The 24334-nt window shown below is 43.0% G+C and overlaps 1 protein-coding gene across 25 annotated transcripts in view; it reads left to right on the forward strand.

Annotated features, from left to right (window-relative positions):
* Positions 1-24334, forward strand: part of ERC2 (ELKS/RAB6-interacting/CAST family member 2) — a 1070068-nt gene that overhangs the window by 879084 nt on the left and 166650 nt on the right. Inside the window, exon 22 of one of the 25 annotated variants that reach the window (XM_053296293.1) lies at positions 2847-3005. The exons of the other annotated variants lie outside the window; for them this stretch is intronic. The gene's annotated coding sequence lies outside the window, so the exon portion shown is untranslated. Of the gene's footprint in view, positions 1-2846; positions 3006-24334 lie in introns of those variants that run through there. 25 annotated transcript variants of the gene reach the window in all.

Consider the following 24334-nt stretch of genomic DNA (forward strand, 5'->3'; position numbering starts at 1 on the left):
TAGCTGACCCCCACAAGAGCATCTGTGCACTCTTTGGGGCCGGTTACTTCTCCACCCCACCCCAGTCTCTGGCCGGGCCCATGCCAGGCTGAGTGCTGCCGTGGTGGCCGAGGTGCCGCCGCTGTGGCTGGGCCTGCCGCTGCCTCGCCTCGCCTCCGTGGCCCGCCTTGCCTTGCCTCCGCGGCCAGGCCGCCGCAACCACCACAGCTGGGCCCGCCACCGCCTCGCCTCGCCTCCACGGCCGCCTGGCAGGCTAATTCTTCTGGGTGTGTCTCAGCCAATGAGGTACCTCCACTGCCCAGCCAATCAGCTGGGTGCTGGGATGCACATTCCAAGGCAAACCCAGGAGAATTAATATAATAAGAACATAAGAACAGCCCTGCTGGATAAGGCCCAAGGCCCATCTAGTCCAGCATCCTGTTTCGCACAGTGGCCCACCAGATGCCGCTGGAAGCCACAGACAGGAGTTGAGGGTGTGCCCTCTCTCCTGCCATTACTCCCCTGCAACTGGTACTCAGAGGCATCCTGCCTTTGAGGCTGGAGGTGGCCCACAGCCCTCCGACTAGTAGCCATTGATAGACCTCTCCTCCATGAAGTCATCCAAACCCCTCTTAAAGCAATCCAGGTTGTTGGCTGTCACCACCTCCTGTGGCAGAGAGTTCCACAAGTGGATCACGCGTTGTGTGAAAAGGTACTTCCGTTTGTTGGTCCTAGACCTCCTGGCAATCAATTTCATGAAGTGACCCCTGGTTCTAGTATTGTGTGAGAGGGAAAAGAATTTCTCACTCTCCACTTTCTCCACACCATGCATGATTTTATAGACCTCTATCATGTTTCCCCGCAGTCGTCTTTCTTCTAAACTAAAAAGCCACAGGTGTTGTAGTCTTGCCTCATAAGAAAGGTGCTCTAGGCCCCTGATCATCTTGGTTGCCCTCTTCTGTACCTTCTCTAGTTCAACAATGTCCTTTTTAAGATGTGGTGACCAGAATTGTACACAGTACTCCAAGTGTGGTTGCACCATAGTTTTGTATAAGGGCATTATAATGTTAGCCGTTTTATTTTCAATCCCCTTCCTAATGATCCCTAGCATGGAATTGGCCTTTTTCACAGCTGCCACACATTGAGTCGACACTTTCAACGAGCTGTCCACCATGACCCCAAGATCCCTCTCCTGGTCTGTCACCGACAGCTCAGATCCTATCAGCATATACTTGAAGTTGGGGTTTTTTGTCCCAATGTGCATCACTTTACACTTGCTAACATTGAACTGCATTTTCCATTTTGTCGCCCACTCCCCCAGTTTGGAGAGATCCTTTTGGAGCTGCTCACAATCCGTTTTGGATTTTGAGCAGCTCCAATAGATTGAATGTAAGAGAAGACAGTGTTACAGCAAGGTAACACTACTGGTTTCATCTTGTCAGATACATAACAAACTTGACACACCTGAAATGTGTAGGCATAAAACAACATTCCTTTCCCCTTTCTCATTATTAACCAGTATTGTGCATCAGAGATCAGAGGTAAACAAATGGAGGGAGGGAGAGAGAGAGGGGGGGACTTTATTCATACATTTGTATACCAGCAAAACTACCAAGCTTTTCAGATTTTAAAAAATGTGCACCATCATATCTCTTGTTGCACAACTTACAAAAATGTATTTACAATATTTGTGTGTTCAAAATTTGAACTTCTAATAAACATACTTCTATGGATTATACAGGTGGACCTCGTTACACATGGCCTGACACCCGCGATTTTTGATCTCCATGATCAGGCAATGGAGACCTGACCTCGGTATACAGTTTCAAAGGGGTTAATAATATCACGTATCTGTGATTCTTTTGAGGTCATTTCTGGCCACCATTTTGCTTAAAGGAGCCATCTTGTGGCTCTTCTGTTAAAAAAAATTGAACATTATTTTTCAAGCTAAATTTCTGAAATAGAGAGTTGGAGGGGGGCATTCCTGGACAGTTGGAGGCCTGTGGAGCATGGCACAACACTTTATTCCAATTATTTCAGCCCTTTAAAGCTGTTTTCCAGCCTTTTTTCTCTTCTAGGAACCTAACCCCCCAATTCCCATTCACTCAGTGTCTCATTATCCGCAGTTTCGCTATCTGTGGTTTTAGGGCAAAACGGAATCCCCGCAGATAATGAGTTCCACCTGTATGGCATATTTGAGAAATGCTGAAGCTATCAGAACTGAGGTTTTAAAACCAAAGCTTGAGATATGGCAATCTCTGGTTTTTGGCTCATGTTGAGGACTGATTTTCATATTTTAAAGAATAACAGATTAATTGTAAATATATTTCAAATACACTGCATACATGCTGTATGAATCACATGAATGAATATGAATCTGTATTAATATGTATGAATCTGTATGAATAGGACCTGAATCTTTCTTGTACTTTCTGTGTGCAACAGTTAGTTGGCAGATTTAATTAAGAGGAGAGCTGGTCTTGTGGTAGCAAGCATGACTTGTCCCCTTAGCTAAGCAGGGTCTTCTCTGGTTGCCTATGAATGGGAGACTTGATGTGTGAGCACTTTAAGATATTCCCCTTAGGGAATGGAGCCACTCTGGGAAGAGCAGAAGGTTCCAAGTTCCCTCCCTGGCAGCATTTCCAAGATAGGACTGAGAGAGATTCCTGCCTGCAACCTTGGAGAAGCCGCTGCCAGTCTGTGCAGACAATACTGAGCTAATGGACCAGTGCCTGCAACCTTGGAGAAGCCACTGCCAGTCTGTGCAGACAGTACTGAGCTAGATGGACCAATGGTCTGACTCAGTATATAGCAGCTTCCTATGTTCCTAATTTGATAGCCAACTGTCGCCTTTTCTTTTTCAACAGATCCAACAGGAATAATTTCAAGTCTGCTGCCTTTTGGGGACCTATTGGCAATCATCAGAATTTGAAAATCATAGTCTCTCTGCCCAGAGTCATAGGGAGCTCACCGGCAGCCAAAGAACAGAGTCCTACTAGTGGCACCTCCCCTGTATTGGTTTGTGTGTACATGCCAGTGCACACCAGCTACATCCCGTGTGTATGACATCATATGCAGGGAGCATGGCCACTAGTGGCAAGAAGGGCCATGCTGTCCTTCTGCCACTTGCAGTTGGTGCTTCATTCATGCACCATTTGGGCTGGGTGCATTCTTGCTCTGCCTCGCTCCGAATGCACCCCACCCAAACAGCACATAAACAAAGTGCTGACTGGAAGCTGCAGAAGGGCAGCACACCTGCCTTGTCACTAGCAACTATGGGGGAGGACTAGTGTCTGGCGGTCTTCCGGAGGGGTGAGTAAAAGTGGGGAGTGAGACTTTGGCAGCCTCTAGAAGTGCTTGGGGTGGCAGCAACCTGAAGATGCTAATCCCTCCATGCTCCATGGTAGCCACGTGCCTGTCTCTGCCTGTTGTACACATCAGGCCATGTGTACAATCAGGGGCAGAGCTACAATTGAGCAAATGTGTTCAATGAACACAGGCTGCCATTAGGAGGCACTGCACCAGAATGTCTTAAATAATAATTCCCCCATAGGAATCAATGGGAAACTCAAAAATATTAATACATTAAGAATGACTGGACAGAAATATCTGAAATTTCACATGATATTCCTAAATGATTATAGCATTAAATGTGTGGACATTCAAGGAGCGCAGCCCATCCTTTGATTTTAATCATTTTTAAAGTGTTCAGCTTTTTAAGTTTGTGGAGTACAAACATCTTGAGTGTGGGTTCTCCAAGCTCTAGAAATTATGGTAGCTGCCAATTTATTTTATTTATTTAAATGTATTTTTTCATGCTGAAGTACCTTTTCATGCTGAAGTACCTCAAAACACTTAACATAAAAAAGCAATTACATCATTTAAAGCAGGCCTGCTCAACTTAGGCCCCCCAGCTGTTTTTGGACTACAACTCCCATAATTCTCAGCCACAGCAGCCAACAGCCAGGAATTATGGGAATTGTAGGCCAACATCTGCAGGAGGGCCGAAGTTGAGCAGGCCTGATTTAAAGGTATGAAGTCAGCTAGTTAGTAAACAGAGAAATGGTAGAGCAACAAGATAGTTAACAACACAAAACAAAACAAAAGCTCTGGGTACAGTAGGTCAGAGGGTCCCAAGTGCTTCTGAAATAACACATTTATTTGGGCCAGAAGGCCTCTAGTGAAGGGACAAAATACACTCACCCCAGGAGGGCGTTCTAGAACTTTGGTGCCACTGTGGGAAAGGGTCAATTCCAGCTGATCCCCAGCCACACTTAAAGACCAGGGCACGGAAAGCAGAGCCTACAGTGAAGATCTTTAAGAATGAGTAGGTTCATATGAGAGGGGACATTTCTCAGGATATTCATTTCCATTTATAACAGAATTGAAGTCAATTTATTTTTCCATGTATATCCCACTCTTCCTCCAAGGAATCCAGAGTGGTGTACATGGTTATGATTGTTTCTTTGTTCAGTATACGACCTTTCCTGAAGTGGCTCAGGGCAGTTTACATTAAAATAAAAAACATGTAACAAAACCATTAAAAAAAAAATCAAACCAGATTAAAATTAAAACTAGATATCATTAAAAGCCAGGCCGTGGGTCTTTAAGGCACTCCTGAAGGCCTCCAAGGAAGATAATCAACTTATATCCATGCAGAGCTCATTGCACAACCCAGGGGGTAACAACTGAGAAGGCCCAATCCCAGGTCACCACCAGATGGTGGCACCTGAAGATGGACCCCTCCTGGTGATCTCAATGAGCAGTGGGGATTTTGTAGAGAAAGGTTTTGTATGCTCTCTCAGGTAACCTGGACCTAAGTCATTCAGGGCTTTAAAGGTAATAACCAGCACTTTGTACATTGTCTGGAAACATATCAGCTGTGCAACTATTAAGAACAGGCATAATGCAGTCTCTCTGGGGTACCCCAGAGACCAATCTGGCTGCCACATTTTTAACAAACTGATGTTTCTGACCTAAATACAAAGGTAGCCCTACATAGAGTGCATTGCAGTAGTCCAGCCTGGATGCTACCAGCTGGTGCACCAAGCTACAAACCTGTTCTTTGTAGGGGAGTGTAACTCCAACCAGAACAGGAAGTTCCATCCTGTCTTAAAAAATATTACGACCCCAACAATGAGTACCTCCATCTTGCTTAGATTCAGCTTCAATTTATTATCCCTCATCTTGCCCATTATGCCAGTAGACAGGCATTTAAGGGTCTATTGCCATTTCCTGATATTGATGACAAGGAGAAAAAGATTTGGGTGTCATCAGCATATTGATAGCACACAGCACATATTGATAGCACACAGCACACATGCACAGCATATTGATAGCACACAGCACCCTGATGATCTCACCCAGTATGGTTTCATGTAGACGTTAAAAAGCACTGATGACAGAATGGAGCCCCGAGAGACTCCATATAGTAGCTCCCATTTTAAAGAGCAACTGTCACCAAGCACCACCATCTGAAATCTACCGGAGACATAAGAGCAGAACCACTGTAAAGCAGTACCTCCTATCGTCAAATCCCTCAGGTGATCCAGAAGGTTTGATGGTATCGAAAGCCGCTGAGAGATCCAAAAGAACCAACAGAATCACACTCCCTCTGTCAATTCCCTGGCAAAGGTCACCTGCCAGGCTGACCAAGGCCATCTCAACCCCATAGCCCACCCTAAAGTCAATTTGGAATTGGCCTATATAATCAGTTTCCTCCAAGACCGCTTGGAGCTGGTCAACCATCACCCTCTCAATCATCTTACCCAACCATGGGAGGTTGAAGACTGGCCTATAATTATCCATCACCAGGGGATCCAAAGTGAGCTTCTTAAGAGTGGCTCTAACCCCCAGACCTTAATGACCTGGCCCATGGCCTCCAAGGTCCGGGGGCCCTCCTCCCGCCACCCTGTGCCTGCCATGCCATGCCAAACTGCCAAAAGTTTCCTTATTTTAAGCTGCCAATGTGTGGGGGTGGGGGGTGAGCCAAGCAGGCCTCCCCGTGTCTCATGGTGGGCACCCCTTTCTGAGCAGGTGCGCTGGAGCGCCTCACAATTTTCAAGGGCTGCAGGGCCAGAAAGGCAGGAGCAGCGGCCACTCCACCTGCTGCCACCACCACAGGGCAGGGTGGCCTTGCTCGGCTCACCTCTACCCCCACCCCTGACTGCGCACATTGGTGGCTAAAAATAAAGTAACTTTTGGCGGCATGGCGTGGCAGGCGTGGGGTGGCAGCAGGAGCCCCCCAAAAAATGCATGGGGGCCTCGTGATTGGGGTGGTCCAGGCACCAGTTTTACCTAGGTGTCCCACTGGGTCTAACCACCACCTCCTTCAAACAAGGAAGCATCCTGCCCTCCCTCAGTGAGGTATTAATATCAACTAGCCCAGCTTCAACAACCTCTTTGCAAGATGAAATCAGCCATGTTGGGCAAGGATCCAAAGAACAGCTGGTAGGCCAAACCACTCCAAGCAGCTTGTCCACATCCTCAGGAGTCACAAACTGAAATTGATCCAATATATTTTTGCAAGAGGAATTGTTGGACACCTCCCTAACTGGCCCTGCAGAAATAATGGAGTCCAGATCAGCCCAAATTTGAGAGATTTTATCAGCAAAGGACACATTGAATGCATCACAGTGAGACATTGTTTTTGGAAACAGATTTGAAACAAAAGGGGCTTGAGTTAAACCCCTAACAATCAAGTTTATCAATTGTTTATCCTCACAACCACCCTGTGAGGTAAGTTAGGCTGAGAGATACATGACTGGCCCAGAGTCACCCAGTGAGTTTCATGGTTGAATGGGGATTTGAACTGGGGTTTTCCTGGTCTTAGTCCAACCCTACCCACTGCACTATCCTGGCTTTGTGAATATATTCACAAAGTATATTCTATATTCTCACAGTATAATGCACATTATTTATTTATTTTTTATTATTAGAATTATATGACACTTCACATTTTCAGAGTGCTTCGCATGCATTATCTTGTAATCCTTGTAACAAACTGACAACCTGTTAGGTAGGTCAGTGTAGTTATTTCCATATTTGAGACGGGAGGAATTGAGAGGGAGGCACTGAGAGAAAATAATTTGCTAACACTACTTAGTGAGTTTGTGGCAGAGGCAAAATTTGGATTCTTGATTTGTAGTTTCATCCCTTAGCCTGTATGCCAGCTCTTGACTAGTATTACTAATTATTTATACAGCCTTGAGGCACCAACATTATGATAAATGTGACTGTGAAGTGAAATGGATATGCATCAAAATATTTGAGGCTGGTAAATGAAGTGAGAAATTGCCAGTAGCAGTGGTAAGACAGTACAAATAGTACAAATGAAACTCAGAAAAAATAGATGTTCCTCTAAGACTACTTATGCACGTTACGGATTTGAATGTGTTTCAACAAGTTTAGAAACCAATGCAATTTTAATGGAAATCATACAATCCATTATACAATCCATAGAGTTTGGCAAGACACCATTTAGAGAGGGCATGAATAGAATTCCTCAAAAGCATTTATGTCACTGGCCAACTCTCTGGTTTTAAACTCTGACTTGTTATACACAGTTGAAATGATCTGTATGCTAGGTAAACACGCCAAAAGCACTGTACCTTTGCTCAAAAAATAAAAGATAGGTTGAACTTCACTCATTATGATCAAAAAATTGTCACAACAAATGTTCTCTAAAAACTTTGGCCTACATGATGAGGAAAATTTCTTGAAGTAGTCCCATTGAAATCAAAAGTTCACGTTAGGCATTGCCCAACTACTTTGAGTATTTTTCTCCATTATGTCAGCCACTACTTTGCTATCCCCCTTCCCCAAAGTCTTAAATTAAAGAGTGGGCATTTGGACATTGCTGTGAATATTGCCCCTTCTGTTGAAATTTCTCCCCTTCTCAAATGTTGCCCTTGGATATTCGAGATGATAGATTATATTGGAGAGATAATCAATAAAGGAGACACCACCATTGTATCTCCGCTTAATATTTAGCAAAAAAAAAAAAAAAAAAGCCCTGGCCCTGGACGTCTTTAATTATAGGACTCAAACCTTGTCTGATGGAACAGAAGTTGGAATTGACCCATTTCATTGCACAAAGATCTTTAAAACCAGTAACTTATTTGTTAGGTGGCAAATCCCAATGGAAGTGAATTAAAGAATTATTTCTTCTTGCAGATCTTAAATTTTTACTTTACAAGGATTTACTAAGGTTTTATGAGTTTCTGTAGTTCCCTAAAGCTTCACAATTCTACCACTTCAGTTGCTGAGGCTGCCAAGCGAGAACAGCTGGTAAATTCACAACCTTACATATTTTGTGAAGATTTTTTGGACAACATTTCCTGGCTCATTGCAGGACTCTCCAGTTGGAATTTCAATTCAGTCTGTTGAAGAAGATGCTTCTGGCGCTTTCAGTGACATTTATCATTATTTAGAAGCTATTCTAGCTGCTGTGCTTATGGGTATGCTCATCACGTAGAACAGGCGTGTATCTCAAGTCTGGGCTCTTTATAAATATTCCACTGATTCTATTTGTTTCAGTGTATTTGGGGTCTGCCTTTTTATCCATTTCAGTGGTAACAATGGCAGTACATGTTGGGAGGTGCTGAATACCACCAAGTGGCAATGGGAATGGGGGGTGGGAGTGGGGACAGAACTCCCCTTCAATTCCTGGAGAATATCACTTGGGAATGATTGAGGTGGTACAGGCTCTGTTCCTGAAGAGCAGTTAACTCTCCAGGTAGTAGTCAAGTGCTACTACTACTACTACTAAACTTTATTTGTTAGCCACCTCATAACAAATTGTTTTCTGGGCAGCTCACAACACAGCATTAAAACATCAAGCAAGAACACATAACACATGAAATCACAGCACACACTCAAAATACAAAACTATTAAAAAAACTTTAAATTGTCAGTTTTAAAAATCAAATTTAAAAAAATCAAAATTTAAAAGGCCTGAGGGAAGAAAAAGGTCTTAACCTGGCATCTAAAAGAACAAACTGATGAAGCCAGGCAAACCTCACTGGGGAGGCTATTCCATAAATGGGGGGAAACCACTGGAAAGGCCTTCTCACCTTGTTTGGTAGGGGCACTTGAAGCAAGGCCTCTGAAGATGATCTTAAGGTCCAAGTTGGGACATCTGGGGCAAGACGCTCTCTCTCAGGTAACCCCGTCCCAAGCCATTTAGGGCTTTAAAGGTTAAAACCAGCACTTTGAATTGGGCCTGGAAACTGACCGGGAGCCAGTGCAGCTGACAAAGCACTGGCATAATATGATCAAAATGTCCAGTCCTAGTTAGTAATCTTTCAACCCTATTTTTTACCAGCTGCAGTTTCCGGACCATTTTCAAAGGCAGCCACACATACAACACATTGTAGTAATCTAAGTGAGAGGTTACCAGAGTATGAGTAACTGTGGCCAAGCCATCTCTATCCAGTTAAGGTCACGGTTGGTGTATCAGCCTAAGCTGATAAAAGGCGCTCCAAACCACAGAGATCACTTGAGCCTAGTGACAGTGCTGGATCGATGAGCACCCCAGACTGTGAACCTGGACCTTTGGGGGAGAGAAACCCCATCTAGAACAGGCTGAACATCATTCACCTGGACAGAGGAACCACTGACCAACAGTACTTCTGTCTTGTCTGGATTGAGTCTCAACTTGTTCGCCCTCATCCAGTCCATTACTGCATGCAGGCACTGATTTCAGGACAATCACCGAGTTGTATCTGATGAAAAAGAGAGATTAAATGGTGTGTCATCCACATACTGATGACACCTTAGGTCAAATCTCTGGATAACCTCTCCCAGCGGTTTCATATAGATGTTAAACAGCATAAAGGAACATAAGAACAGCCCTGCTGGATAAGGCCCGTGGCCCATCTAGTCCAGCATCCTGTTTCACACAGTGGCCCACCAGATGCCACTGGGAGCCTACAGGCAGGAGTTGAGGGCATGCCCTCTCTCTTGCTGTTACACCCCTGAAACTAGTACTCAGAGGCATCCTGCCTCTGAGTCTGGAGGTGGCCTATAGCCCTCCAACTAGTAGCCGATGATAGACCTCTCCTCCATGAAGTTATCCAAACCCCTCTTAAAGCCTTCCAGGTTGTTGGCTGTCACCACATCTTGTAGCAGAGAATTCCACGTTGATTATGTGTTGTATGAAAAAGTACTTCTGTTTGTTGGTCCTGAATTTCCTGGCAATCAATTTCATGGGATGACCACTGGTTCTAGTGTTGTGTGAGAGGGAGAAAATTTTCTCTTTCTCCACTTTCTCCACACCATGCATGATTTTATAGATCTCTATCATGTCTCCCCGCAGCTGTCTTTTTTCTAAACTAAAAAGCCCCAGATGTTGTAGCTGTGCCTCATAAGGAAGGTGCTCTAGGCCCCTGATCATCTTGATTGCCTTCTTCTGCACCTTTTCCAGTTCTACAATGTCCTTCTTTAGATGTGGTGACCAGAATTGTATGCAGTACTCCAAGTTTGGCCGCAACATAGTTTTGTATAAGGGTATTATAATATTAGTAGTTTTATTTTTAATCCCCTTCCTAATGATCCCTAGCATGGAATTGGCCTTTTTCACAGCTGCTGCACATTGAGTCGATATTTTCAACGAGCTGTCCACCATGACAGAATGGAACCTTGCAGAACTCCATAGCATAACTGCTAAGAGATAAAACAGTAGTTCCATAGCACCACCGTTTGGAAAAGAGCCTCAAGGTAGGAGCGGAACCCCTTCCAAGCAATGCCTCCCACATCCAACTCGGCCAGCCTACTTAAAAGGATACAATGGTCAATGGTATCAAAAGCTGCTGAGATATCCAGGAGAATTAACAAGATTGCACTCCCTCTGTTTCTCTCTCTGCACAGGTCATCCCACAGGGTGACCAAAGCAGTTTCTGTTTCACAGCCAGGCCTGAAGCCTGATTGAAATGGATCTAGATAATTTGTTTCCTCCAAGAGTGTCTGGAGCTGGTCGGCCACTACATGCTGAAGAACTTTACAAAGGAAGGGAATATTGGCCACAGGTCAATAGATGTTTACATCCTCTGGGTCCAGACTGCATTTCTTTAGGAGTGGTTGAATAATAGCTTCCTTCAATGGAGGTGGGACCACTCCCTTGCTCAATGAGGCATTTAGAATCTGCTGGACCCAGCTAAAAATTCCATCCCTACTAGATTTTAATAAGCCAAGGGTCAAACATGCACTGCTGAACTTGACTAAACACTATGTGCACATCCTTGGGCAACAATAATTGAAACGTCTCCAGCAAAACTGGACCAGGTGTTACGCTGGACACCTCTCTCAATGACACTGCATAAGCTGTAGAGTCCGACTCATGGTGAATGTGAGCGACTTTACCCTCAAAGTACTGTGCAAATGCATCACAGCATGCTACCAAGGGTTCTAATACATCTTGCCTGGGGAGAGATTTCAAGAAGCCACACACCACCTGGAAAAGCCTCACTGGATGACACTGAGATGAACTAATGTTGGACTGGAGCTGGGGCGGAGTCAGGAGTTTTCTTCTGCTCCATCACTGCACAGAATAGGCTCGATAGTGAGCTCTAACCTCTGTTTGCTCAGACTCATCCTGAGTTCCTCCACTTATTTTTCAGACATCTCCCAGCTTTCTTCATAGTAGTAGTAGTACTGCTACTACCACCAGGTATAGGATGGATGTTGCTGATTGCCCTAGGAGAGCAGTATGGACCATGCAACCCTCTATAGCCTCACTTCTCCCCCTGCAAGCACAACCCACCCCAGAAACAGAACTGGTACTCTCCTTCACAGTCAGTTCTTCACAGAACTTCACAGAACAGTCAGTTCTTCACAGTCTGTTCTTCTTTCCTTCACAGTCAGTTCTCCAAAAACTGCAACCAGGCACTGCATTCAGCCCCCACATACGTTGCACTGCAGTAGTAAATTCTGTGGGCCATGATCTTTAAATACATCAAATTATCTGAAAGCAATGGCCTCTGGAAGCACCATGTGCTTAAATGCTACTGCTTCCATTATGTGACTGGGGGAAAGCTCCCCCCACTCCGCCTCCAATATGTTGTCCCACAGTGGTGATGAGCATGGCAGCAACTACACAGTAAATAAATGCATTGCCTATATCATCACTTGAGCATGTAAGTCCTTGTGTGAGACTTCCTCCAGCACACCACACTGGAAGGATTCTGTGGTCTTAGGGAGTGCCACTGCCTATCCCAACATGAGCCTTCGCCCTACCATTAAGATAACCATCATAAGATAAAATAATTAAACCTACAAAGAGATGACAACTAGCTGAAAGCAAACACACACACACACACACACACACACACACACACTTCAATAAACGCTCACTACTGGGAGCTTCATAATTATTCTTCAGTTATATTTTACCTATGCACTCAGTTTAGCTAAAGTAATGGGCTTAAAAAAACCAACAAAAACGCCCACGTTTCTTCATTGCTAAGACTTCAACTTGTCCGTCAAACTTTGATCTTATTTTGAAGTTTTCAAAAGCTGCCCGTGTTGCAAGAGTTTGGAAAATCTGATCTTGCAGGTTTAACTTAAATATTGTTTCCATTTTGAAGCCTGTCATGTGGGTGCACCACAAAGAGTGTTTGGTTTTAGCCTTGATGCCATGGGTGGTAGCATGCAATAAGTAACAAAATACTGGAAATAAAAGGAAAGTCCTGAAATGTATCCCTCCAGCTATTGCCCAGTTGAGAGACAGAGAGAGAAAGAGAGACAGAATGTAAAGTAAAACCAGCATTTCTCCCTTTGATCAAAGGAGAGATTCTCCCACCACCCAGCAGGCTATTAACACATAAGTAAATTGTCTTGTAAAAACCACTGACTGGAGAGAAGTAAGTATTTGCTTAGCACCTAAAAAGCAAACTTTACTGATCCGGGATGTAGCTTTTTAAAAATAAAAAAGAATACCACCTCCCCTTCCAAGTTCAAGGTTAAAAGTGAGACTGCCTGTCAGTAAAGTGAGTATTTCCCATGCAGTTTGTCTCTGGAACAGTGTAACAACTTCCATGTTCATAAAGGATGAGATAGCAAGTTAGTTCATGTAGTTTAATAACAAAACAGGAGTTGAGATTCAGTTGGCACACCCTGTTTACACACATTTGGTATTTATTATACAAGGAAAATTGCTTTTCACATACAGTGTGTTGTATTTTCTGGGATCAGCTGAATAATCAGTTCCATTGAGGTGCTGCTTACAGCCCCTTTTTATTCGGTAGCTCTTTGAAGCATTGGTAAATGTCCGGACACTTGCCCTCAAAATGATGTCACCACTGTCAATCATTTGCTGCCATAAGAAGCTGGGCAATGTCCCGAATGTCCTCCAGACAACTTCTTGTTTGCATTTCTGTTAACAAAGAGTCTGTCATTGTTATTACACCTGCCAATGTTCAGTGTTGCTGACCTCTCAATGCACAATCAAGTGTGTATTTTTTAAAAGAGTCAAATGGGCAACCAGCCCACTTAAATTGAAGAATTTGTCATTCACTACTGCCTGCTATTGAGAGAAGCAGAAAGAAAAATACAAATGCAATCCACTAGAAATTGTCCTTAAAAAGTCTACTATTGTTCAGTACTTTACTAATGGTCTTAAAGTGGGTGGTTGTGCTTCAAGTGTCAGGCTTGGCTTTGTGGGTTTTTGTGCATTTTTAAATATATACATATATCTAATCCTGTGGCAAGTTAAAGAGAAATCATTGTTACAGCAATGGCTGTCATTCTAATGAAGCATATACATAAGGAACGACTGGGGACATGCCATGAGGCCTCATAGAACTCCTCTAGTCCATAGTTTCTCAACCACCGGTCCCTGGACCGCTGCTGGTCCCCGAAGGGTTGAGTGCTGGTCCCTGACTGGGAGTCAAACCACCACCCCCCCCAACAACTGCAGTCAAGGCACTCACTTCCTCAATTTTGCACATAGCACGGAAGAGGGAGAGGAGGAGTATCATGGCGGCACGGGACCCTGCTTCCGCCTTGCCTCCACGTGCTGCCGAGATCTTCCTACAGCTATCTTTATCTTTACAACTTCAAACTGTATGCAGCATGGGGGCATCGAGGAAAAGGTATGGCAGTGGGCACCACTTGAAGGGCTGCTGGTTCTTGCATGCTCATTATTTGCAGCCAAAGGTTGATTGATTGAAACCCAGCTGCCTGTTGTGGCCGAGGCACCTTGAGAGGAAACCCTGTTTCCCTCTTGCATCGGTGGGGTGTTGTGGTCCCTTGGCCCCCTGTAACCACCTGGTCTGCACCGCCGGTGGAAGACGGCGGTCCCCTTTGTGACCTCGCCAGGGGGTGGAACCTCTGGCTGGGATCATGCCATGGTGAGGGCTAAGCGGTGGAGGGAGGGAGGAGGGCCGCCTTGGCTTGGGCTTTACAGAAAGGGAGTGCAAGTGGACCTTCCTCGGGGAGGGGGAGCAAGCACACGTACCAAGGAAGACTAAGTGGCAGAGGGAGGCGGTGTGGAGAGGGAGTGAAGGGGAGAGGCAAGAGACTATTTTGTGCATTCATGCAAAAGGGTCATTGGATGAATGGCACTGGAATGAAGTGATCCTGGGGATTTGATGCCCAGCGTGGTTTGTGCCCGATCCCAACCGATTTAAAACCAGCTGCCTGTTGCGGCCATGGGAACTTGAGAGGGAACGCCGTTTCCCTTTTGCACTGGTGGGGCGTTGTGGTCCCTCGGCCCCATATAACCCCCTGGTCTGCACCGCCGGTGGAAGCCGGCAGTCTCTTTTATGACCTCACTGGGCAGGGGAGACAACCTCTGGCTGAGATCACGCCGCAGTGAGGGCTGAGCAGTGGAGGGAGGGAGGGAGGAGGGCTGCCTTGGCTTGCCTCTCAGCGACGCATGGGCAGCATGTGGGACCACATGAGCTGCATGGCCCCAAAGTCAGGCTAGTGTGATTGGTGCACGCAGGAGAGTTGGGAGGGGGCACAGAAGCATGCATTGCGAGAGAGAGAATGGGGAAACACCTGCTACACTCTGGTGCGCAAGAACAGCGGCAGCAATTCTTGGACCCAGGCAACCTTCCGAGCGTGGTCCGGTGCACCATTGCCTCGCCCACCCTGAGCAGTGCCTCGTCTCCCCAGCAAGGAAGATGAGCCATCCACCACTACAGCACCCTGCGCCCCCCACCATCTCAGAATTGCCCCCTTCCCTTTAACACCAGGTCCCCACTGCTCTTCTTCACGTTTTCTTTCACCATTAAAAAAAAAAATTCCCAGCGCCTGCTACATAACTGTTTTTAAGCAGTTTTGGAGGAGCTGCACGGGTTTTATTAGGTCCACCTCACAAAGTGCACAATTAAGAGCAGGATCCAGATCAAGCCAGATGATCATGACCAAGCAGCATTGACACAAATGAGAGATGACTACATTAATTTCAGTGGGTGGTCCTGACTAACGTGGTCTGGATCCGGCCCTACGACTACACAACTCCGGCTAAAACTCCACCTCCATCAAGAGAGGGTTAAACTGTAGACTTTGGGCTCTACTGACTACTTGCCCAGCTCTCCTCTCCTCACCTCCTTTTTGCTTTGCTTGATATCCAGCCTGATGAAGAGTTTTGGGGAATTCAAAAGCTTGCTTGTATGCTGGTTTCGTAGTTTTTGAATTTTTCTAATGGCCCAACATCCCCTCTCCATTGAGTAATCACAAGCACCCCCACCCCGCACGTACTGAAGACATACTGGAGACATATTTGTTCATCCAGGCTTTTAGATTCAGGGGTTCTCAAGCTTGGGTCCCCAGATATTGGTGGACTTCAACTCCCATAATCCCCAGCCATAATGGCCAAATGCCATTGTGGTTAGGGGTTATGGGAGTTTAAGTCCACCAACATCTGGGGACCCAAGCTTGAGAACCCCTAATATTCCATGTTTGCAAAAGATTCCAAATTTAATGATTTTAATGCTTATATTATTTTAATTGTAAACTGCCCAGAGATGTAAGTTTTGGGCAGTATAGAAGTCTGATAGATAGATAGATAGATAGATAGATAGATAGATAGATAGACTGAAACTTGAAACCCCTTTACTAGCTGCTGGTCTGGGAAACTGCGCATGAAGAATGTAGCAGTCCTTGAAACTCTGCATGAGGAATTTAGTGGTCCTTGACTCCAAAAAGGTTGAGAAACACTTAGTCCCCCTGAACGTTGCAATAGCAATAGCACTTAGCACTTACATTTATATACCGCTCTATAGCCGGAGCTCTCTAAGCGGTTTACAATGATTTAGCATATTGCCCCCAACATTCTGGGTACTCATTTTACCGACCTCGGAAGGATGGAAGGCTGAGTCAACCTTGAGCCCCTGGTCAGGATCGAACTTGTAACCTTCTGGTTACAGTGCGGCAGTTTTACCACTGCGTCACCAGGGGCTCTTTGCACACACACATTGTTGCGCCACAGAGTCTGGGGTGTTCCCCGCATTCTGGAAGGGCTCTTTAAGATCAGAAACACATCACTGAGGGTCAGCAGTGTGTCTCCCGTCCCACAAAGCACTTCTGGAGTATAAGGAGCACTCTGGACTCTTAAGGGCTCTTGCACAACAGTGTGCATGACTGGAGGAGTTGCACAAGGGTTCCTGGCATAGCCCCCACACTGCCTCCTTATGAGCATGCTTAATTAGTCAGAATGTCAGCTAGTATACTGTAAACAATAATGGATTAAGGTTTTTGTTTGTTTTGAGATGTGAAATGAATTGAGATGTGAAATAAAACATTCAGTCACATATGTCAAGTTGGTGCTAAACTTGGAAGAGCTGTTTGATAGGCGAGATACATCATTAGACAAGAAGTACGGATGTTGCGTGCAAGAGTCTGGATCATGCTAAGTTACATTTGGCAGTTTGATGATGATGATTTATCAATATTCATGTACCACTTTTTAACAATAAAAAGGATAGCTAAATGAGTGAGAATTACAGAATCTGTTACACTCATGTGTGTGGTTCCTACTGGGTCTGCTCCTCACCTCTAGGCCTACTGTATGTAATGTTGCAATGAAATCTACTTGTACAGAGTTCAATATGTGTAGGCATGATCCATGCAATTCTCAAAATGGGCATAGTGCAAATATAATGCAGATTGCACAGATCAGGCTCATGACAGTTTTATTGGTTATGTACTCATTGATGCCATCCCAACATTATTTCAGTGTATGTGGATGTAAAGCAGGACAAGTCTGCTAGGGAAGTATGTATATGATCCCACTCACCAATTATTGCTCATAGATTCTACTTGCTTTGAGGCAAATGCAAATAGGGCACTAGATCCTAGGTGAACAATATGAATGGACTATTGATAGACTAATGTTGTTGAATGAAAATGCACAAAAATTCAGTAATTATCTGTTTTGTTGCAACTAGACGGCTGAGTAATGGAAAATTTTATTCAGCTAGTGATTTATTTTGGGAAAATTGTATAAAACAAATGATTTGCTTTATTCTTTCACCAGCTGTAGTTGCATCATAGCTTCATACTCTGGAGAATTTTTCTTGGAAGTAAATCATTGCAACAAAATTTTGGCTTTTTCCTTTCAACTGGTAAGAATCATGTGCAGAGAGGAAACAAGAAGGGATAACAAACATAGTGTAATCCAGAGCCCATTTTTAGAAGGCTTCTCAAATTTGTATCTAGTTGAAATATATTTTTAAACCACTCTTAATAGTACTATGAGCTGAGTGAGAATGCACAAACAATTTATACTGTTTGGTCATGCCATTTAGACATATCAGATCATTAAGCTATTATCTGTTTATCATTTAATGTTTGCCTGGAATAATTTTTTTTCCATCTTACATTGGATGGCATTATAATTATAAGTTTTGCAGCTGGTGCTTTAAACATGGTCTTGACTGTTTCAGCAATTAGTGGCAATTGCAAAAAAAAAAAAAAAAAGGCGGGGGGGAGGTGAGTTTTGACAAAGTAAGACACAGCCACTGCTTTTCCAGTTACACTGTTTAGTAACTGTCTCCACTCACTCGTGGATTTTAAGTTGTTTTTCTCTACTGTTCCAGTATGTCAGTAATTTAACATGTTGTACTGAATGAGGCTGTTTACTGATAATTTGACTATATGTAAATGAATATATTTACATATATGTAAATACAAAATGGATACATAAATGTAAATGTTCAATCAAACTCATAATAGGAGTTTGATTGAAGTATGGCTTGTGGTTGCTGTTAAGTGAGAAGAGAGAAGTTTTCATGTCTGTGTAGGTTTTATATTGATAAAGTTATTCACATCCTATCAAACATTACTATTTCAAGATAACGTAGGGATACAATCAGTGTTTCTAATCCAGAAAGGTATGAGGGGAAATCTGTCCATTGAGTAGATCTCTGAGCAAGAGCACTGCTGTGAGTTATCATATTTAGAATTAAATTGACTTTAAAAAACATATTGTAATACCTCATGGTTCATTGTGTCAAAATGTACAAATCTATCGCATTTGGTAATACTAATGATTATCCAGGGTTTACCAGAATGTCCCAAGCAAGTAAAGCGGAAACAGATAGATTAAATAGGCCTGTGAAAATAAGGTGCTGTTTAGAGCTGCAGAGGAACTGCCTGTGGACTAGAAAGGCACAAGGAGTCATTCAAACACTGAACAGCCCAGAATAATCAGAAAACACCAAGGAAGGACTAAACTGTTGTGTCCTGTTACTGTTCAGTACATCATGGCTTTAGTCAGAGACACTGGACTTGAGTGCCTTGTATGAGCAGTTGATCCCTGGCTAGGGCTGTGATGGAACATGAATGATGATGATGGACACCCTATCACAAAATGTTGTGGAAATGGCATTTTATGAGGGCTTTTAAAAAGCCCTCCAAAAAGGTAAAATTGTGGGTGAAGGCTGATGTCCTGCAAGTTTAATGCAGGAAATATACATATAAGCACTAATAAATTGGGATATTTATGGCTTTTAGCATACAGGCTTCCACCAATAGCTAGAAGAGTTTGAGAATTCGAGAAATTCTGAAGAACTTAAATACAAATTCTATGTGCAGAAAGTTGGGAGAAATTATAAAATAGCAGCTAGTTGGTTGGTTGGTATAAACCTGAGACAATGTTGAGTAGCAGAATTCTTGCTAGGCCAAAACATACCTCCTTGGTCTAAAATTAAATTCTCCACCTTTCATCACAGATATCCAATTTTTTTTAACATGGGAAATATAATCACACTGTAAAGGAAAATGAGAAGATTGTTACCTGCAGTCACACCACTTATTTTCAGCACCAGCTGCTGCTACCAAAAGAAAACTCCTCCATTTATACGGAGCAGCAGGTGGTATTATAGAGTTACCTATCGAGACCAGCTGTATTGTTGTTTTTGAAAATCACTGCAAAAGAACTTTGACACAAGTGCGTGTTTTTATTGCATTTCAACAATGCTATTTTGTTTAAGATGCAGGGAAGTATAGAAAACAGAACTGAGAGCCAAAAGCTCAGTTAAACATTACTTTAAAAAAAAATCTATGAAAGTCTGTGGAGAATCAGTTTTTAAAAATGTTTTCTGAGGTAAAGGTAATTGTTGAGCCTCAGAGTAAACTGTAAAATAAACTGTTAAATAAAATGAATAATAATAAATAATAATAATAGGTTACTTTATATCATTATACTGTCTGACCTGCTACGCCCTATTTTGGGAGCCTAGCAACTTGCTATTGAAATGGTTATAGTTGCTAAGAGGTGTGGCTATGTGTATTCTGAAAGGCTGCTATTGGTCCAAGACTGAGAGAGCAGTTGGAGCTGGCAGCTGGAGTTCAGCTAGGAGCTAACAGAATCTGAGAGACAAGGCACAAGAGAGGCAGAAAGTGATGTGGCCCACAGTGATTCCACAAAGTGATGTGGAATCACCACAGTGGTTTCAACATGGCAAGCAGAGAAAGGGACTGAGGAAAAGAGAGTGTCTTGAGTCAGCCTTTGAGGGAGTTTCCAGGAGGAGACGCGGACACTTTGTATTGGTTGAACCTGCTTCAAGAAGATACCAGAACAGAAGCAGGACTGCAAAGCCTATATATAACACAGAAGAACTTGTTGTGGATGTTAGCCACTCTCCAGAGTAAAATAAACCAGATAGCTCAAACAAGAGCTAGTCCAGGGGCAGACAGGCCAGTCAGGCTTTGGGGCCTATTTTGCCATGAAACCCTCAAGAACATATTTCTGTAAGTTAAAGAGCACTTCTGGAAGCAGGGGAGGTCAGCAAATATCGCTCCCTTAGTCTCTTCCCCCTCCCATACATGCTCTGCTGTTCAGTATGATTCCGGCTGAGCTAAGAGCAGCCTATCTTTGTGAGGTCATAGCTACTTCTGAATCCTTGGAATGCTGCTCTGGATATCAGCCACAATCCAGGATCACTCCTCAGCCCAACTTTCTTTTGGAATGCAAGGTCCGCTGAAACTATTTGGGCTTCCTTTCTTTCTTTGACTCCAATCTCCCAGTGGTCCCTGTACAAGCAAATAGGAAAGACTCCGTGGCTATGCCTCATCTTGAGGGTGCACCTGAACACACATGTTTGTTACCTGTGATCTTTCCTGTTGGTCTGTCTCCCTGAATCTGTATATGTCTTGATCCTCTCTGATCTGTTTTCATTAGCTTTTCTGATCCTTCCCAACTTTTTGACCTTCTGACCCACTATGCCATCTCCATTCTAGCTTGGCATCCCTGCCAGTAGGCACTTTGTTCCATTTCCCACTCCCACGCCAATATCTTAGGTTGGCTGAGTTATTATAATCATGATATAATATGTGAGGGTCGTGGATTAATGCCGCAATATGTTGCATAAGGAATCTTGTCTTAAGCAGGAGATGTGCCTAGTTGAACTCCGGGTGTATTTCATCCTTATGCTATAGTGGCACTGGTTATTTAACTGAAAAGTGGTGCTTCTTTTAAAAAGCCTGCACTTCATGGGACTGAGGGTGAGCAGTGGGTGTAAAGGAAACAAAAAGATATGGCCTGATTTTCCTTCAGGCATCTGCTTTTAAAGGAATATGGTTCTTTTGGGGAAAGTTGGGCTTTATTTTCTTTTTCTATGAGTGGATCTCATTTATTCATTTTGATGTGCTAAAACCTGCCCTGAGCCTTTAAGAAAACACAGGGTAACACTTTAAAAAGTTCAAAATGTTTATATACTCATTTATATAATATATGCAATGTTGCATATTGACAGCATTGACTGTTAAGAAGTCACTTAATTCAGTGTGGAATTATTGTGGAGAGGCAAACATTTTTTAACCCAATTTAGGGTGGGGTGGGGGGGAATGATACCCTGAACTACTAACACAGTTTATGGAGTGGCAGTTCAGTGGCAGCATAGTTTACAGAGTGAAAGCAGCACTCATCCCATAACGATTCACAGAAACATCTTTTATATTTGTTTGTGTAGCCTGAATTATAAACCATTTTAAAAAACCCACTGCTTTTTCCTTTCCGAGTTGTATTTTAAAAGATTTCATCAAATCAATGTTAATTGATGTATTTTGGGAAAATAAAATCCTCTTGATCTTATAGACTATTTACCACAGTAACATTTAATCTATATTCTAAATATATTAATATTTTGATCTCTGATATTGTAAGGCTTCATCTTTGTTAATTTGAATAAATGTTAATGTGTTTTTTATCAGTTCTATATCACTTTTCTGTTAATAGTTGGATTCATCTCCTAGAACATTAGCATGCTCAGCTAAATGTAAATTCTTCCCTTTACTGAGTTATTTAAACCTTTAATAGTAAGAGATAAGCACTAAGCACTGGTGCATTAGTGATCTTCACAAGTTCCACGAGTGGCACCTGTCTACTATGGTAGGTGCCAAACAGCATGGTCACCACCTACTGGCCGTATGCAAGCTGCTTCTCATGTGCATTAATATGTCAAACATCTTCACGTCCCACTAGGGCCATTCACTTCTTATGCAGGATATGTCTTTCAAATAGCTGTCTTTTACTAGTTGCTTTCTGTGAAGGCACCAAACCCCTTTGCTTGCTTGCTTGACCAGACTTAAATGAATGAGATTCTATGAAGAGGTTTATAGTTTATTTCCAATGAACTCCCTGTTAGGAACATAGGAAGCTGCCATATACTGAGTCAGACCATTGGTCTATCTAGCTCAGTATTGTCTTCACAGACTGGCAGCAGCTTCTCCAAGGTTGCAGGCAAGAATCTCTCTCAGCCCTATCTTGGAGAAGCCAGGGAGGGAACTTGGAACCTTTTGCTCTTCCCAGAGTGGCTCCATCCCCTGAGGGGAATATCTTACAGTGCTTACACTTCTAGTCTCCTTTTCATATGCAACCAGGGCGGACCCTGCTTAGCTAAGGGGACAAGTCATGCTTGCTACCACAAGACCAGCTCTCCTCTCCTATCCCAGCTCTCGTCTCCGATCCTCTCATATCCCTGTTGGATATGAGAGGCTTGAGAGGTTAACTGTCGTTGCTGGGACACATCTACTGGTATTGCAAAAGCACATTACCAGTAAAAAAGGCTCTTTCACCTTGGTTGCACACTGTTTTTTCTCCATGAAATTTAACTTCAGGTGAATAATGCTGACAATAATAAGGTTCCTGTATCAATAGGTGTTTTTGTGTGTGTGTTTTAAGGCTTCTTATGTTTGTGCTGTCAATGGCTAATTTCTCACTGGAAGGATAGCAGCTGTTCAGTGATTGAAACATGAAGAAAGATATGTTGGAATCAGATAAGCATCACTTCCAAAGCAGCTTTACCTCCGCTTTTGCTTGCCTTTGTGATATTACTAGCAGTTAAGGAATGCTGAATTGAGCTTTATGCTTGGTTTGAATCGCAATCTCACAAGATACATTAAATCTACCTTTAAGATGTTGTGGTTGCCTTTTTCTTTTACTTCTCTTGAAACAAAATCCTTGTACAGCAAACTAAAATTCATAATCAAAGGAGACATCCTCTGACCTTTGATAGTAGTACTATAAGGATTCTATTTATCATTCCTTATGATTATGATTTGCCTTTTTGATGGCTTATGAGACTTTTCTCCCTGTTTCTCCCCCCCTTTTTTATCTGAAGTGATTTGTAGCTGAACAGCATTACTTGCTTTTATCTTCATTTCCAAAGCTGCTCTTGTAAGACTACATTCAGCAGCAAATTAATCCCCAAATAGCTTGGTTCAGTTTTCACAGCTGCTGCCAAACAGGCCTTCCTTCACAGCCTTTTTCATAGATTCTTGTAGTTATAATTAACAATTACTCATGGCAAGGTTGTTATACATTTCAGAGGATGAAAAACTCTTTCTAACATACATTGTGAGCAGGAATTATCTGTGTGAGAAACTATTGTTCTAATGGACAGAAATAATATATTTGGAAAAATTAATCCAAATGCTTATGCAAGCTTTGAAGTAAATTTAGAAAACAATTCTCAACTTCAGACTGCTCCTTAAACATGGTCATACCCCTAGATCATTAAGAAGACATTTAATCTCTTTTAGCATAGAGCCTGCTGGTTCCCCTGCCCTAACTGGGCATTCTTTTCACTATGATAAAGTGTCTTATGGACAGCTTTCTAAGTTTCTGGAATAAGCATGGGGCAACTGTATTACCACCACTGTCACTTCCTGATTCCTCAGCCAGTGTGCCAGTTTCCTTTGTTGAGATCTATCAGAATCTTTCATTTGTTAAGATCTATCAGAAATAGAATTCCATATGAATTATATGCTATCAAAGACTATTTTGGAGAAAACTCCTTGGGATCCATTCATTCCCCTACTTTTCAGGGGGCATACTAATGCTTTATTTATCCAGAACCTTTGTCTATCTATCTATCTATCTATCTATCTATCTATCTATCTATCTATCTATCTATCTATCTCAATTTCTATACCACACTTCCAAAAATGGCTCAGGGCAGTGTACACAGAGAAATAACAAATATTTATTTATTTATTTATTTATTTATTTAGATAGATAGATAGATAGATAGATAGATAGATAGATAGATAGATAGATTGATTTCTATACCACACTTCCAAAAATGGCTCAGGGCAGTGTACACAGAGAAATAACAAATAAATAAGATGGATCCCTGTCCCCAAAGGGCTCACAATCTAAAAAAAAACATAAGATAGACACCAGCAACAGTCACTGGAGGTACTGTGCTGGGCGTGGATAGAGTTAGTTACTCTCCCCCTGCTAAATAAAGAGAATCACCATGTTAAAAGGTGCCTCTTTGCCAAGTTAGCAGAGGTTAGCAATATACTTTCTCAAATCACTCAAATGGCTGTATTCTGCTCAGATCCTCATAAAATTCATATAGCCTATGAAGTGTTCTAGATCAAAGTGCTTGAGATATGCATC

This window comes from Hemicordylus capensis, chromosome 2 (genome assembly GCF_027244095.1).
Source record: "Hemicordylus capensis ecotype Gifberg chromosome 2, rHemCap1.1.pri, whole genome shotgun sequence".
NCBI lineage: Eukaryota > Metazoa > Chordata > Lepidosauria > Squamata > Cordylidae > Hemicordylus > Hemicordylus capensis.